Here is a 17,471-nt window from a genome sequence, read left to right on the forward strand (position 1 = left end):
CATATACTACCATACCGTTCTCCATGCCATATTTATTCTATCACCGCAATATACGTCCCATCGCTATTGCTTATCGCCATTAGGTAGGTATTCCATGTTGTAAAACGAAAACATTTTCAGAATCTTTGCTTCCGTGCACAGCAATCAAGTGGAACCATCTTCCTGGTGACATTGTATCAATCATTGATAGCCAACGTTTTCGCGAGGCCCTTACCACCATTGTTTAAGTACATGCCTGTTCGAAATTGTTGTTATTACTCACTGTATCTAACTGTTGTGCTGCCTTTGTATTTTCCCCCACTCTCCTCAGTATTGCCTTTGGCCTTGAGGGACCTTGTAGCACCGCTCGACTACCCAGAATCACGCACGGTTTTTCACCCTGTACTAGGGAATGTGCGTGGTAGAGGCATGATGGTCGCGATAAAAGGCTACAACAGACTGTTTGCCAGCTTGAACCAAGCAGTCTCTTCTTTCTGGGGTTTTACGCGCCAAAACCAGTTCTGATAATGAGGCACGCCGTAGTGGAGGGCTCCGGATTAATTTTGACTACCTGGGGTTCTTTAACGTGCACTACAGCGCAAGCACACGGGCGTTTTTGCATTTCGCCTCCATCGAAGTGCGGCCGGCGCGGCCGGTTTTCAATCCCGCGATCTCGTGCTCACCAGTGCAACGCCTTAGCTGACTGAGCCACCACGGCGGGTGAACCAAGCATTCGATATGGAAACTCATGTATCGCTATACGTAGGATATATGTACTATGCGTTGTCATTGTATCTCCCTAGATCCAATATTGTGATTTTATATAATTTAATGTTGTTTTATTTAGTTCAATACTGAATTCTTTTCTGGGGCACAACTTCAACGAAAAATACGCCTATGCTGACAGTATTGCACGCCTATAGTATCCAAAGCACCCTATATGCTCTGCCACAGAGTTTATCTGTTTTGAAACCTTGAGTCCTTGTTCAGCTTTGGGTTTCGTTTATGTAGAGTCAGAAATGTTAACAACGATGACACTTTAACATAACTATCATCCTTACTGCAGCGTATCCCAGTTTACAACGTACGTGATACAGAACCTTGGATTGCCCCTTTATAGAAGGTAAGATTCCTTTTAGTGCGCAAAACGTTGAAGGGTGGTAGAAGGCGACAGGACAGAGCGCACACGAACAACTCAGTTTATTGCTCAGATGACGGGGAGGGGAGGGACATGAAGGGCAGAGGAAACCAGCCATCTTTCACGCATAAATTACTGCTTAGGCACATGTTCAAGACCACACATCATCTCGAAAGATACTGATACTCATTATCTAAGCTAACCGACGGCGCATTCACATTTATTTTCTCCCTCCCCGCAAATAAAAAAAGAAATTCAGAGCTCTTCCACTACTGTGAAGATGGAAGCCAGTGAAGCTGTGACTATGGTGGGTCTGCTATAGTGATTATTGCTATAGTGAGTTTATATATTATCATTATCGACTATATTGAGCCTCTTCGGTATGTTCTTCAAAGAGCAAGGACACCGGCGCGATGACCAAGTAGTGCTGCGCCAAATCCGCCGCATCGTCATAGAATATAGCGTATGAGCCACAGCGTTCATAGCCGTGGAACACTGCACGGCATCATCAGGATCCTGCGAGATCTCTCCCGCTCTCAGCGGCTCATCCAGCGCGGTATGAGCCACACGTGATTTATTTCTTACCTTCCTTCTTTCTTTCTCTCTTTCCTTCCTTCTTTCTTTCTTTCTTGTTTCTGGCCTATACCCGCATATCCAATGCGGGTGTGCGCTGCACGTCATTTTATTATCGTTCATCGTGACGTAAATGAGGATCATGTCATGTTATTCATGTCAAGACCTATCAGTCATGTTAGTGATCTGTTTTGACACCTGTGTTAAGGCACAAATGGCGAGAAACCACCCCGCACATGGAGTCGAACAAGCACACACATGGAGCCCTAATCCTGATGATGAAAGCTTTTTCCACACGTGGAGGCGATCTCCTGGAAGGTTTGATGAAATGAACCTACTAACCCTACCAGATTACTACTACACAAGTCTTATGAAACGCTACCACACAGGGCTAAAAAGTGATAACTTTTTGGGCACACTTGCTCGAATGAACCAGCGGGCCCTTTTTTACAACACTCGTCATGTTCTCACGTGGTTTCTTCCACGCACGCGCACTAAATATGGCAAAGAAATGCTGCGCTTTCTCTTGCCGTTTTACCTAAATCAAATAACAATATCAAAATCTTGCTAAAAATACTTTTCTGGCTTACATATCGTTTAATATTTGTGTTTTTCGTTTGCATGGTTTCCTTGCTTTATCATGTGATTATCGAAACAAAGTTGACACACTTTTCTTGCCGCTTTATACCTCTCGGTTTCACTTGCATTGCTTTTGGTAAGTGTATGTATGTGCATGTGTATATGTGTGTATGTATATATATATATATATATATGCAGTCTGGTTAGAGTCACAAATTAACGTCATTTTGTTGTCTGATTTCTGTTTTATGATTACTAACGATGTCACTCAGGTTTTGGCAAATTCTAACTGCAGTGGCTGTTTGTGTATTTTCGCTTAAAAAGAATTTCACTGAGCTCTTTCTGTTTATGTTCGATGAAATTTGAACTAGATATGTATGTTGTTTTCACTCTGTACATTGCTTTATTGACCTGTACGCGTGCCTATCCCTGCCATTTTGTACGGGGTCGTGGTCCTAGTCAAGCCCGTGAAGAGGCTTTTTGACCCCGGCCCCCAGCATCCCAAATTATGGAATGTTGGAATGAATAAAGTTTCAAGTTTCAAGTTACAAGCCCATAACAGCTTCGCTGTAAAAGCTTCATAAATTTATTGGTTGTTAGTGAGGTTGTTAGTGAGCCCCTCTCTGTCCGTTGGATAAAGGAAGAAGAAACTTTGGAGGAAGGAAGAAGGCGACAACCTTCTTCACTCCTCCAACGTTTTGTGCACTAAACAGGCATTTCTTTTCTTGTCTGAAGTAATGCTTCACCAACTAGCACAAGCAGCCACCCTCTTCGAACGTCAACAGGTGCAGAACTAGCTACAGCCACCAAACGTTAAAGTTTTGTTCACCGACACTGTTAAGCCAAATTCAGAGAGAAAATGGTCTTAATCTATCTAATCTAAAGTTAAGAAAGCTGCGCGAAATACTTGTACGACTGGTTCTGTTGCAGTGACAAGTTCGTGTTTGTTCTCTTTTGTTTCATCACTACCATAAGCTGTGCTAAATATTTTGTTTCTGTAATCTGATCGTGTTTTTTGTGTGTGTGTGTGTGTGTGTGTGTGTGTGTTGTGTGTGTGTGTGTGTGTGTGTGTGTGTGTGTGTGTGTGTGTGTGTGTATGTCTGTCAGTGTGAAGTTGTCTTTTTCTTTTCTTTTTGTCAACTGCGTAATGGAAAACCCGTGCTTTCGTTCAACCGTTACAAAGCTGCATTGTGTATGGGGTGGCCAGGTTCCCCTCAAGCTTCAACCTGCAGCTTTCTCTCCTGGTCATCTTTGCGACTTTGTTGCAGAATAAATTCAATTCAATATACCAAAGTTCTTGCAGAGGAAAGAATAAGTTGCGAAGAAGGTGCATGAATTACGCAGAAAACAAGAGTGGTCGTGCGTTATTCGGGGCATCTGCTTAGATTTCTTTAAAGTAGTGCGCCTAAAAAGTATGACGCGCAGTTTCAGAATCACTTTTCAAGACGTAATTTCAAAATATATTCGGTTTCTTAATTAACTACTCAAACCAGCAGTATGCGGCTTTGAATTATCGCAGCCCTAGTTCTGCGGTATACTACAACATGACTTCGCCGTTTCAATAGTGGCATACCTGTGTGTTACCTTTCCTTGTCGCATTCAGCTGCCTTGTCATGTTCAGATTAATAAGACTGTTAGAAGGATTGATATAGATTGATTGATTCATTGATTGAATGGCTGATTGATTGATTCATTGGGTGATTGTAACTGGAAGTTCAATTTGTCGCACACATTCGTGTTATCCCAGGTGAGCAGCAGCGATGTTTCCCAGTGCGCTGCGTCGTGGTGCTCGGAGACAAGTGAGGCCTTGAAAGTATGCACGTCACGGTGATTCCTGCTTCGGTTGTGGTTAAGTAAATAGTAGCGAATGTATTTCAGTTTTGGCTGCCTGGGCACACACCACTGGCTTATGATTGCTTCTTCAGTTTGGTTTGCCCTCTTTTCAGGTGCTGGTGCCTGGTCTGCGACCTTTCAAATCGCACTCGAGCATTCTTCAGTTCGAAGCATGTAATTCGCGCTAACATAGGGAGTAATTCTCAAGCAAGAAGAATGCTTTTGGCTAGTTAGTCCTCTGTAACTATGGAGATAAATTTGTCCCGTTGCTCATATATACTTCTTTCCATGTGGACATCTTTTCAGCGCTGATTCCCCTCATAAGTGATTATAAGGTATTTTTTCCGACATAATCCGCCTACAGAAATCGGTAAATCCCGCCTTCTTATCTCTAGCATTGTTTATATGTAGCCTACCAAAGACTGTGATATGAGCGCTTGTCTGGCTGTGCATAGTATTTCTAGATTCAAGTGGTTCAGTAATAAAAATAACAGATTGTTCCTGGTCGACTTTAGATAGATAGATATATCAATAGGTTGATTAACTTATTGATCGATCAATGTATTTATTTATTTACTGATTGGTTGATTGGTTGAGTGACACTGGAAACCTAGATACTGCCCAAGAGGCAGGACACAAAGCTCCTGACTGATCCAGTTGCAGCTGCAGTAATGTCTCCATATTAACACGTGTACAATGTTTACTGCTTTTACGACGACCGTTTTTCACCGGCTAGCCACTGCTACAAAGTTATAGCTCGGCGCACGACGCCTCTTCCTGTATCGGATCTTTCTCAAATGTTGTCACCGATTCTACAGCAAGAGAATCTTTTTCTAGTCAGACGAAGCGAGCAGTGGTGTACATTCTGAAACTTACCCGAGCGCCAGTGATTACGCCGGAACATACGATAAATGTATGAATGCGGAGGCATTTGATCCATGATTTCGACGGCAGACGGCTGTGCTCACCGCCATTGTTGTGCTTTGAGTGACTTGTCTTTCCGGGCCCAAGTTCGCCCAACAAAGCGTTAAATTCGTGACACAGCTTTGCTACTCTCCGGTTGTCACCGTCAATACAGCAGTGATAATATGCAGACAGCATGGAAGGGACGAACAGGAGTGTTACGCAGCAACGCATGCAATAATTGCAAAGCAAAAAGTTAGGCAGTAAAGCAAACGATTACGACACCACTCCTGGATCATACCATGAAGGATAAACGTAATGTCATGTTGTCATGACGACAATGAGACATTGCCAAAGGCGTGACCTAAAATGTTGTGAACCATTTAATGGTTGAACGTGTGGCCAGCAAAATAAGTTCATTTGTTCAGTCAATCGCGAGTGTGTGAGCGGGCACCTGAGGGGGCGGCGGCTTGGTGGTCGACGGCCGGGCGCTGCTGGGAGCACCCGCGGCGGCGCTCGTGGGCTTCTTGCCGTCGGAGGCTGGCGTGAACACGATCACGGTCCCGTCGACCGTGGTGCGGAAGTTGAGGAAGCCGCGCACAGTGACCGTGGGCAGCGCCGTGTGCGCCTGCTGCGTCAGCGCCTCCGCACGGCCACCCTTGTAGACGGGGCCGGCCTCCTCGCCCGACACGATGCTCGCTCCTCCTGCGCCGCCAAGGGGACGAGGTCACCGACACAAGCATCCTCGTAGGCACACGCAACTCGCGAATGCCACCTCCGATGCTTCATGTGTCAACCATTTACTTTTGACACGGTCAGTAAACGCCATTTCCTCGTAGCCTACGGAGCAAGCGACCCGGGAATAGCGTTAAACCTAAGTGTTGACGGTATGCGCAAGGAGACAACTCTATTTACTTATTTATTTTTATGTATCTAGATAATAATTTATTATAAATACCTCAAAGTTTATTATTATTATAAATACCTCAAAATTTATTATAAATACCTCAAATACCCCCCTGGAGTGGGGCTTTACTGCATAGCGAGGAAAGGGCGGGGGGGGGGGGGGGGTAATATCTGGTCAGTACAATGATGATTCAATGACGGTCTCAAAGTGTGTGGAATGGCTGTACATGATGACGTTTGTAAGAAGATCGTTCCTCTCCTTGGTCGCTTTGTGAAAAAGGAAGCAAGATGCGCCGTGGCCAGTACGCAGGCTTTTTGGTGAGAAATGCGGTCAGGTGTCTCGTAGGTTGTGCATTACGACAGGGCTGTTAGGTAGGTGGCCGAGCATGAAACACTTTTCTGAAAAAGGCAGAGTTCAGATATTTCGTCAGGTGTACTGGTGCAAGGTCTGGTTTTTCTATCCGTGATAACTGTTTGCTGTAATACAAAATAGCTAAAATGAACGGCATCGATTTTGCACAAGTTTGAAGGTGGTAATACGGTAGACAGCGATGGGGTCCCATACTTCGCATGCGTATTGCAATGTCAGCCTTACGAGTATCGAGTAGGCTAGTATATAGCTTGACGAAGGAAGGACGTGAGACTCGTTGGCGTCCGACAAAGGTAAGCCAAGGGTGTGTTAGCGTCATAGAGGCGTTTAATACGTGCAAAGCTCAGTTTACATGGCTCATGAACTACTTTTTATCGAAGTCGATAAATGCATTACCAATTCGCCCAACCGTCCATCCTTTTGCACTTCTCATTACAATTCACTACTTCATAAATACTTTGCCGCAAGATGTAGTACTTCAATGCATCACGCAGAAGTGGAGTTAATGACAATGAATAATCGCCTTTGGTCCCCTTCGTGGTGCTCCCGCTCCTTCTTGCAATGCCTGGCACTGCGAAGGCTACGTCTGAGCTGCGCGATGCCTCACAACGCGCCCCGCCTACTGAACGTCACAGTGGCGCGCAGTTCAAATATGATTTTGGACGTTCCCGTAGACGCCACTTTCCGATTTTGGCGCGTAGAACGCGCCAAACACGGAAGGCTATCCCTCAACTTACGGTTGAGTTCACAGTGTCTCCACAGATGTCTCATCCCTTTACTGTGCTAGAGTGAACTAGATGCGCGACTGTGTTTTTATGGGGAAAGCCTTAATGCCTCATCAGACAGTTACTTTGAAAATGCGGCGTGCGGCACAGAAAGTCATGTGAGCTCGCCTCGCGTAGAGACGCGCTCGTGCCACTGCTCTCGCGTTCGTCGTCGTCCTCTTCCATAGCTGGCTCCGACGCCGCCCATCATGCCAAAAAGAAGGCAAAGTTAATTAAGATAGCGTTAATTCGGGCACTCGAACCCACGACCTTCGGTGGGAGTCGAACCCTGGAGCTTTAGTGTTAAGGCGAAGTTAATTAAGGCACAGTTAATTAATATATAGTTAATTAATGCACTTGAATCCACAACCTTTCGTGGGAGAAAGAAGTAATAAGAAGTAACAACGTATTCGATTCAGGATGTCAAGTAATTTAATTAATGTCTCTTCAGGCGCGCAGGCTTTTGCCTTCACACTCTGGCGCATGCTAAAGTGACGGCCATTTTTCTCGTACCAATTGGCGTAAGTATAGTACATTTTCTTTCGAATTTATCTCTACGGCAATCACACATTTTCCGAGCGTTCGAAACGTCTTTATGTTCGCTCGTGCGAGTATATGTCGACACCGTGCACATCGGCTAAGCAATGGATGCCGCACTCCGGACTCGCGTTGAAAGGATTTTAACGTTACGAGCTTTAACCATGATGTTGACACATCTCGAAGTTGTGCGAAGCAGACGACCTGTTCCAGCCAGATGTTGGCGCTCGGGGCGGCTCACCACGTGCCTCGAAGCACGTGACCCACAGAGACCAATCAGAGCAAGCGGTTGCGCACTTCGAGAGACCCTGTGCAGGCCAGCGTTGCGAGGCGCCCGGCAGCTGCCAGGGCAGGTCCCACTGCGCAGCAACAATTGCATCGCGTGCTACGTAACGTGTCACTCCCGCGTTCAACACCTTCCGAAGAGCTCCACCGCAACGTTAAATCCTGGTATCGCTATAAATGCTACTCGCTTCAAGCAACACGGCGAAATTTTTAGGCTGCTGTTCTTTTTATTTGCTGTAAACGCATTCGAGTTGGGTATCAAGTTATTAAATTTAGCGTTCTCAAAGGTCGCATGCCAACAAACTCGTTTTCAGTAGTAAGTTGCAATTGGTTGTTCATTCATTAATAGTGAATACTAAATACATAAATAACGAAATAAAAAAGTCGCAGTCTCGCCCGAAAGGCGAAGCATCGATTGCGATAGCAAATTAGTAGAGAGCTATACGAAGCAAGGATAGTAGTTTAAGTTGTAAACATTCGCTTACTAAGCACGGTGTCACGCGCCCACAGGTAAATATGAACACATCTCGCTCGATGACCGCGGAAATTCGCTGTGATAACGCCGGAGTGAGAAAGCGCGCCAGCAGCAGCGGTCAAATTGATCTTCGCGCAGTCTCTCGTCTGGCTTCAACGCGAACTAAACGTCGAAAGCAGAGCGCTCTGCTACCGTCGAAGCTACCGGCACCCGGCGCATGCACTTTGTTCCCATGGCCGATCGCTTTGAAGATGACACCCGCGCGGGCACGCACTTCGCCCACATCACAGATCGCTTTCAAGATACGGCGCCCGCGCGGCCGCGCTGTCAGCAGCCGCCGACGGTGCAGAACGCACCCCCTTTTCTCTCCGTCGCCTCGCCCCCGTGCCTCGCGCACGAAAGACGACCGCGCGCTTCCGGTTTGCCTTCGTCCCTCGCGTGCGCTACATTGAGCCGCGATTACCCGCTAACCCTCGTACGCTTTCATTCGCACACAAAGCGTACGGCGCGCGGCGACGATTTTATCGCCGTTGAACTCTCACGGCGAAGGCGACGACGACGACGGTGACGCCAACGGCAGAAGTGCGCTTGGAGTGTCCATATAATTGCTATCGCAATAAAAGGAAGGGAATGAAAGGAAACTGTCTATTGGCCGCACTGTAACTGTCTATAGCAGATTATAATACGCGTCGTACTGTACTTACAAAACACACCATGGTTCTCTTCCTAACTCATCAAGCTCTTTCGTGACTCATGACCGAAGCGTTTTATTGCGATAGCAATTATATGGACACTCAAAGCGGATTTCTGCCGTCGGCATCGCCGTTGCCGTGAGGTTCCGTATGACGTCTGACTTTAAACGGCGATGAAATCGTCGCCGCGCGCCGTATGCTGTATGTACGAGTGAAAGCGCGCGAGGGACGCGCGCTTTCACGGGGAGCGAACGCACGGCGGAGAGCAAACGCGCGTTATGCCGCCGTGCTCCCTGAATGGCTGCAGAATTAAGCGTCTCTTTCCTCCTTTACAATCACCATATATAAAGAGCAAACGCGACTTCTCCCGTCGCGCGAAAGGCCGTTGGGGGACGGGAGGGAGGTAGGGGAGGCGACGTTTAGCTGCGGCACCAAATGCGTATTTATATATATAGGCAAGAAAGTGGGTAAGATTTCCGACGCTGCTCGACGAGTGTCCCGTTCTGATCTCGTCGAAAACCTCCGAGCCGCCCCCAGAGACACCGGCAACAGTCACCAACGCCGACGGCGTCGACAACAGTTCTGCGCTTTGCTGGTGCTGCTGCATGTCCAAGTTTATACAGCTGATAAAACTACTATCCTTACTCTGTATAGATCTCTACTAATTTGCTATCGCAATTGATTTGCTATCGCCTTTCGGGAGAAACTGCGACATTTTTTTCTGGCATTCAAGTACGCTGGTTAAAGTTCTAGATAAATTCAGGTCACAAGGACTGCATTGCGACATGTACGCGGAGCTAACGAAATTGCTCCTTAGTAAAATGTGGCCACAGATGCCGCATGCTTAGCAGGACCAGTGCCCCGTATCGTTGCCTTTCTTTCCTTCCCTCGTCATCAATGTTTTCTTCAAGTAATGCATCAACAAGAGAGACCAGCCCTCGCATTCTCAAAGGATCCTCGGCTCGAAACTCTTCCTTCACTCCAGGCATGGATGTATGCTGTGAACGTCCCTCTTGAAACGGGGTGGTGGCTTGCGCCAAAAACCTCTTCTTTTTTTTTCTTTGGCGAATGACTTACACTATCGTATTTTTTTAACAGGTAATATATGACCAGCATGAAACTTACTGAGCTATTATTGGGAACTTCGTTTTTGTACTGCTCCGTTGTTTGTGGTCGTCCTACTTTTCTGCCACCAAACCTTCAACCGCCTTTTGCGAATCTCTATTGCGGACATGTTTATTTTCCCCCTGCAATACCTGAACCCCAGGGCTTCAAGGAGCTGAAAATGACGCTATGCTTATCAATGATTGTGGAGGGGCGGCGCTGCCATACACTTGGTCGTATAGTAACTGTATACAGTAACTCTACTTGGTCGAGATGGAGCAGAGGCAGCTATCCTCGGTGAGCCAACCTTGTATAAAGCTCGCTACCAGCTCCCATCCTTCCGTGCGGATCCACGCGTTGGGACTTAGGGAAATAAGGCCCTTCATGGTTGCCGTACCTTTCAAGACACTGTTAGGTCGGCGGCAGCTCTTCAGCTCATTCACACTAGGCCGACACGACACCGATTTTGGTCTGCCGACGGTTGGCGACAGCAGTTTGCAGGAAGGAAAACGCTATGGCCAACAGTCAAAAGATCAAACTCGGTGTCGTGTCGGCCTAGTGTGAAGAGCCTTTAGTGACACCCTCGTCAGAATCGGCCCTCGCCATCCGCTCTACTCTCTGCGCGAAAATTGCCGCTAGCATATCACGTGGCGGGGGCCTATTTTCCATGAGCCTGTTCCTTTATATTTTTTTAATGACTATGCTTCTAAAGTGCCCCGCGCGCTTCCTTCTTGCGCGGCTGAAGTCAAACATGCAACATGGCCGAGTCATTTCGCCTTTCGCGCAACTGTTACGTTACACGGCCAGAGCTGCCGTGCGAACACTCGATGGAAGAGGCGGGGGGTCGTGCCAAGACTCGCAGCGGCTGACCTTCGGCGCTGCCAGCGCGGCGCGCACAATGGCCGCTCTATTGTCTTTTTTTTCCCGAGACGGAAGAATGCGCGGCGAGAGCGGCTGCCCTTTCGACCTTGCCGTGTGCCGCTTCCGGCACCGAAAACGCGAAGCCGAGGCGAACACGTGGCCGCAATCGCTTCTCCTCCGGCCTCATTCGCGAGCCTCGCCTTGGCTGCCAAAGAGTGCAGCACCGATTAAGCGCCGACGTTTGCGCTGCAACCTTCCAGATTCTATGCGCGAGCGAGCGCGAAACATTGTGGGTGCGGCTCCGTGGCCCGCTCAATAAAAATTTCAGAAAAGCAGCCTCTGCGCTCCTGTACGTCTATTGCTCTATAGCACCACAAAGTGGTCTCGCGGGCCACTCCGTAGCCGCGTACAAGCACGCGTGGCGATACTCCCCAATTCAGAGAACATTTCACGCACGTCGAACGAAAGGGAACCGCAAGGTGAGCACGTGGTGAATTGTGTGGATTGTACCACGCTATTCGCACGCATGCTTAGAATAAGTATTCAAGCTTTTAGACTGGGAAGACTTAGGAGTGAGGATCAACGGCGAATATCTCAGCAACCTTCGGTTTGCAGATGACATCGTCCTATTCAGCCACAATGGCAACGAATTACAGCAAATGATTGAGGACCTTAACCGACAAGGTGTAAGAGTGGGGTTGAAGATATGCAGAAGCAATATGCAGAAGACAAAGATAATGTTCAATAGCCTGGCAAGAGAACAAGAATTAAGGATCGCCAGTCAGCCTCTAGAGTCTGCAAAGGAGTACGTTTATCTAGGTCAATTACTCACACAGGACGTTGATCATGAGAAACAAATTTACAGAAGCATAAAATTGGGTTGGAGTGCATACGGCAGACATTGCCAAATACTGACTGGGAGCTTACCACTGTCGTTGAAAAGAAAAGTGTACAATCATTGCATTCTACCTGTGCTAACATATGGGGCAGAAACTTGGAGGTTAACAAAGAAGCTCGAGAACAAGTTAAGGACCGCACAAAGAGCGATGGAACGAAAAATCTTAGGAGTAGCATTAAGAGACAGGAAGAGAACAGGGTGGATCAGAGAACAAACGGGGATAGCCGATATTCTAGTTGACATTAAGCGGAAAAAGTGGAGCTGGGGTGCTATGCAGGATGCCTCGACTTTGGCGAAACTCGGGATCTTCACGAGCTCTGGAGACGCCCCAAGATGAAAGAACTAATAGTAACAAGACAAAGTTTGTCCGTCGGCACACCTCCAGTTTCATTGGTTTATCTAGATTCACTCTGGGTGGCCATCATCCCTTGGGCGTTGCCATATGGGCGGTCGACAAACTGGGGCTCACGTGATCATCCGGTCGGTGCATGGTCGTGCATTCTTTCACTTGTTTGTCGTTCCACCGAGTGCATTAGAGGCACAAGCAAGTTATCAAATAAATGCATTTAGTACAATGATATTAGTCACATTACCGTAGGGTATAGGTGTTTTAAAGTTTACAAATTGTACACTGAATGTGTATTAGAGTAATTTGTAGTTTAATCGTTTCGCGTTATACCTCGAGGGCACGCTCGCCCTCCCCTTTCTTGGCGCGGCTCGCTACGTGCTTGAGCTAGCATTTGCGAGCACAGATTGGTGTGCGCTTGGTTTTCGCACTGGGCTTTGAACAGATCGCTCGTTGCTCTTTCTCTTTCCTCTGGATTTAATTGGTGCGGCTCGCTACGTGCTTGCGCTCCCATTTCCGAGCACATATTGGTGTGCGCCTGATTTTTACACTGGGCTTTCAACAGATCGCTCGTTGCTCGCGCTAAAGTAAGGCTTCGAGACGAAGGGAGCGTCGGCTAGCGCAGAAGTGGTTTGCCGCGCGCTTACCGTGTAAGCACTCAGAAATGTCGGAAAACACTCATGCAAGGATAAAAAAACTACGCTTTATTTTCTTTTAGATTGTGACGCACCTTAATACTGGCTAGAGCCGAGCGATGGCTTCTAACAACCGCAGGAAGGAGTCTTTATACTGGGTAGCCCGAGCGATCCGTGGCTTCTAACAAACGCAAGAAAGGGTCTTTGCAGCGCACGTGGCCGTTGAGTGCCACCACATTCATCCCAGGTGGGACTCCAGCATCAGTGCAGTTACTCTGTACTCACTGCTGACGAGGTGGCGCTTCACTTTTTGACAATAACTTTCTATTTTTTGCGTGTAAACGCCCGTGTTGGTTTCCACAAAGTGCACGCTGTGGTTAACTGGCTCCCAATGCAGATTGAGGCATAGCCCCGTTAGCATCCACTGAATTTGGGATACAGTTGTATGCGGCCAATTCGTCACTATGAATAATGGTCACCGGTTGAACATTGGCTGCAATAATGGCGCCTAGTGTCGCCGCCTTTCGTCGGTCGACCTTGAAAAGTAGCAGAACCCCTCAGGTCACGCAGACCATGCCGAAGACCCATGGGCCACCATCTTTAACACCACCGTAGTTTTGGCGGCTCGGCGGAACGTTGTCGCCTGTCATTAGCGGCCTCGATTGCACTTTTTCTCGCCGCGAAGAAGGCACTCGTCAATTTGCGCTGTCTTCCCGGGGCCACCGAGTGGAGCTCGCGCCAGCAGCTCGTCCCTCGCGACCTTACGGGGGTAGCTCCTCCAGTCGGCGATAGGCGTGCTCCGATAGAGAAAACAAGTCTACGGTCTCTTTCAACATCCATATGTCTACGCTTTTGCTCACGCAGTACGTGAGCCAAATCATTTGCCGCCTGGAGAGGTGGTCGTTCGGACGGCCGAGGCGGTCCGTGCTGGCGAAGTAACTTCCTTCGCCTCACTGCCCGTGCTGTGCAGCGGTACCGTTTACCAGCCAAAACTGATTTCGGTACCTGTTGCACCGGAAGGCAGCCCGACGTCCATTCTGATTCTTCCAATATAATGTGACTACTTCGCCTACGCAGGTTGGTTGATCCGGGTTGAACCCCGGGGTGCTCGCAGGTGCTCCAGTACTCCGATGACGACGCCGGACCTGGCCTGGGGCGGGGGCGCTGTGGACGAGCTTGCTTGAAACATGAGAGAGCCGAAGCGATCGCACGAACTATTCCTCCGCAGCCTAGTCACACCAGTCTACGCTGGGAAAGCGTAATGTTCCCGCAACTATCTCCGCAGACGACGGCCTTCGCCTAACTCGTCACACAGCCAGCGCACTCACGTTTTGGAAAGGCAAAAATGAGGCTGAAACTCTACGTCGGACATGTAGGTGAACGGGTCCAGATGGTCATATTGACGCTTGCTGCCGCTGAATGCGATTACACAGGCTGCTGCTGCCGCCACCATGTTCCCGAGTTCAACTCGAGGGGGGTTTCGCGATGTACGAGTTTGGCCCGAGTTCGCGTGTCAATCAAAACCATACGTCACGCCCCGCGCGAGGCATGTAACTCTTGTGCGCGCGCCCGCCACGGTTGGGCCACGCCCAACTTATTTTCCGGCAACAGCGACGTGGTGCGGAACTGAGAGGCATCAACAATCTTGACAGCAGACAGAAAATACGCACAGCACACTGTAATCGGTGATGCACTATAACTAAGAACCACTATCAAAAACAAAGCGGCGACTTTCGCTGGCTCATGCATCTATCTTCTTAGGCTGTGATGGCCCCACAACATGGTTCATTGTCTGCATTGTGGCGACGTAGCGCACAGCAAATAATTACCGGAACGACACTGTAGCTGCTTGCAAGGCGTCGATGCGCCGTGGTGGATGACGATGCTGAGCAGTGCGTAGTGTTTTCCAACGTAAATGTATCGCAACTGTTGCTTGAGATGGCTGCTCTGTCATCGGTGGTGTATCGGATCTGCAGTGTCGCAAACACGGTCAGCGCCGAGAAACGCTCGCTTTTTTAAACCCAGTGCGATGACATTTCTTCATCACAAGCATGGCACACTAAACAGTTGCAACCCCTTCCTGCGTTCGAAGTTTAATTTCCTAACTGCACACAGGAGCCATCACCCACCAAAATGCGATTGCTGCGCTGTCGTTACTATATCTATCTGCGATCGCTGTTAGCTCACTAGCAGAGGCAACAGGCAAGCACATTGGAGAGAACAACACACTCAAACTCTGCGTATACATGCGAACGGAGGCACCTTCACTGGGCAAGCGATGACAAGCGATGAATTGTGTCACTGGGCAGCGTGCTCTTCTTTGCAATGCATCGCGGAGGCTTCCCGCTCGCAGATAAACGGGCGCATTTTCACTGTGCTGCGTCACTACGGACCCTGGAATACCGCACAGCCATTTTGCAGCGACAGCCGTGGCTCCCGTCGTTTCGGTTGGTAAAGCGGCGGCCCTAATAGCCGCCTCAGTGAAAGCACCTGCAGTGAACAGCCATGACGCGTAGCGCTGCGTTGACATTCCCCTAATAGTCAGGAAATGGAAAGATCATTGTCATGACTGACTTTATCAAGGATTAGAGTGCCTCGATGCGCGCGGGCATCAAGGCACCCTATCAAGGATAGCACTGCAGTGCCCCTGGCGACTGCTCACCGTATGAACTCTCTCGTGCGTGCGACGCTCTAAAATGTATCCGCTTGTAAGCTTTCGCCTCACTGTCGCCACTCGCGGCAAAAAAGTGCAAAATTTAATAATTCGTTCGATCTCTGTTTGTCATCAAACATTTATGGCATTCCAAACGAAAAACAGATACTTCAAGAAATAAAGTGTTTCTTAATTTATTTGTTGTATTTGAACGTAATCGATTGAGGGAAAGTGTAGGCGCAACAATGCACCGCATGTGCCCTGTTCGCATTCGACGGATGATAGAAAGATAATGCTCGAAAGAGGAGGCACGCCCTTTAAGCGCCCTAGAAAGGCGTGGCAAGTGGCTCACGGCAAGTGTGCAGATAGACAGCGGTACAGTCACGATATTGCTAAATGGTGATAAAAAATGTCACAGTTTCGCCCTAAGGGCGAAGCAATGAATGCGATAGCAACACAGCAATGTCATACGAAGTAAGGTGAGCGGCCTTGGTAGCAATATGAATTGTAGTAAACATGAGCTGATTAAGTACGCAGGTGTGCTGCGGCGTAAGTAGACCGACATGAAGAGAGACTCGATGACCACGAGAAGGCGCGTGTGAAACGGTGGTGTTGATGAGAAGCGCTTACCGTGGGCAGCGCGTGCGAAGGGACACACCTGTAGTGCTGCACTGCCGATCTGGGCAGCATTGCATGTGTAGCGTGCGTTGGAAAATGTGGCCCGACTAGTACTAACTGAATGAACAAGCGTGGTGTGAGCGCGCACAAACAAACATGAACAGATCACACTGAATGACTGCTGGCAGCGCAACGTACCTTCGCCCGCGCAGCGGGCGAAGGTACGTGCGGTCTATCAACGGAAACTGAGCGGCATAAAGGTCAGAGCCGTGTGGAGATAAGAGACGGTGCGGTCGAACGAACGACGAGCGTACGTTGATAACAATACGCGGCGCTGGCGCGTTTTGCTGCGCAGTCTTCTGTGCTGGAATTACGGAATCACTGTGCCACGCAGGGTGCGCTCATGTTGTCATACGCAGCTTTATCTCGACATTTCTTTTTGCCTGCTGTTTTTGCACGTTCCTTGCTATCTCCGTTCACTGACATGCCATCGAGCAAACTCGGGTGAAACTCGTGCGACCGAGAAACTCGGCGCATCCTGCATAGCACCCTTGGGCAGGCCACGTAATGCGTGGGATGGATAACCGATGGACCATTAGGGTTACAGAATGGATTCCAAGAGAAGGAAAGCGCAGTCGAGGACGGCAGAAAACCAGGTGAGATGTTGAAGTTAGGAAATTCGCAGGCGCAAGTTGGAATACGCTAGCGCAAGGCAGGGGTAATTGGAGATTGCAGGGAGAGGCCTTCGTCCTGCAGTGGACATAAATATAGACTGATGATGATGATGATGATGATGATGATGATGATTCGCGCGCAACAAAAATACGTCTAGACTTTAAATTGATCCCACTAACGTTTGACAGATTGTGTGTTAGGTGAATAGTTAGGTGAATAGTTTATAGTAATTAATTGACTTTGCAAAACGAAAAAAAAATACCGCAGACTAGGTCGCGTTATCTTCGACACCACTGCGTTCGTTTCAGCCCACTATACAGTAAACAAAAAAAAATGTCGCAGTTTCACCCGAAAGGCGAATCATCAATTGCGATAGCAACTTAGTAGAGCGCTATACGGAGTAAGGATAGTAGTTTTATCAGTTGTATAAACTTGGACATGCAGCAGCACCAGCAACGCGCAGAACTGTTGTCAACACCGTCGGCGTTTTGCCCGCGTTCGCACGGAACGCGCGCGGCGTTGGTGACATGTTGCCGGTGCCTCTGGGGGCGGCTCGCAGGTTTTCGACGAGATCAGAACGAGACACTCGTCGACAGCAGTCCGAAGTCTTTACCACCTTCTCGCCTAGCAGCGTTTTCATATAAATA

This window comes from Dermacentor silvarum, chromosome 4 (genome assembly GCF_013339745.2).
Source record: "Dermacentor silvarum isolate Dsil-2018 chromosome 4, BIME_Dsil_1.4, whole genome shotgun sequence".
Taxonomy (NCBI): domain Eukaryota; kingdom Metazoa; phylum Arthropoda; class Arachnida; order Ixodida; family Ixodidae; genus Dermacentor; species Dermacentor silvarum.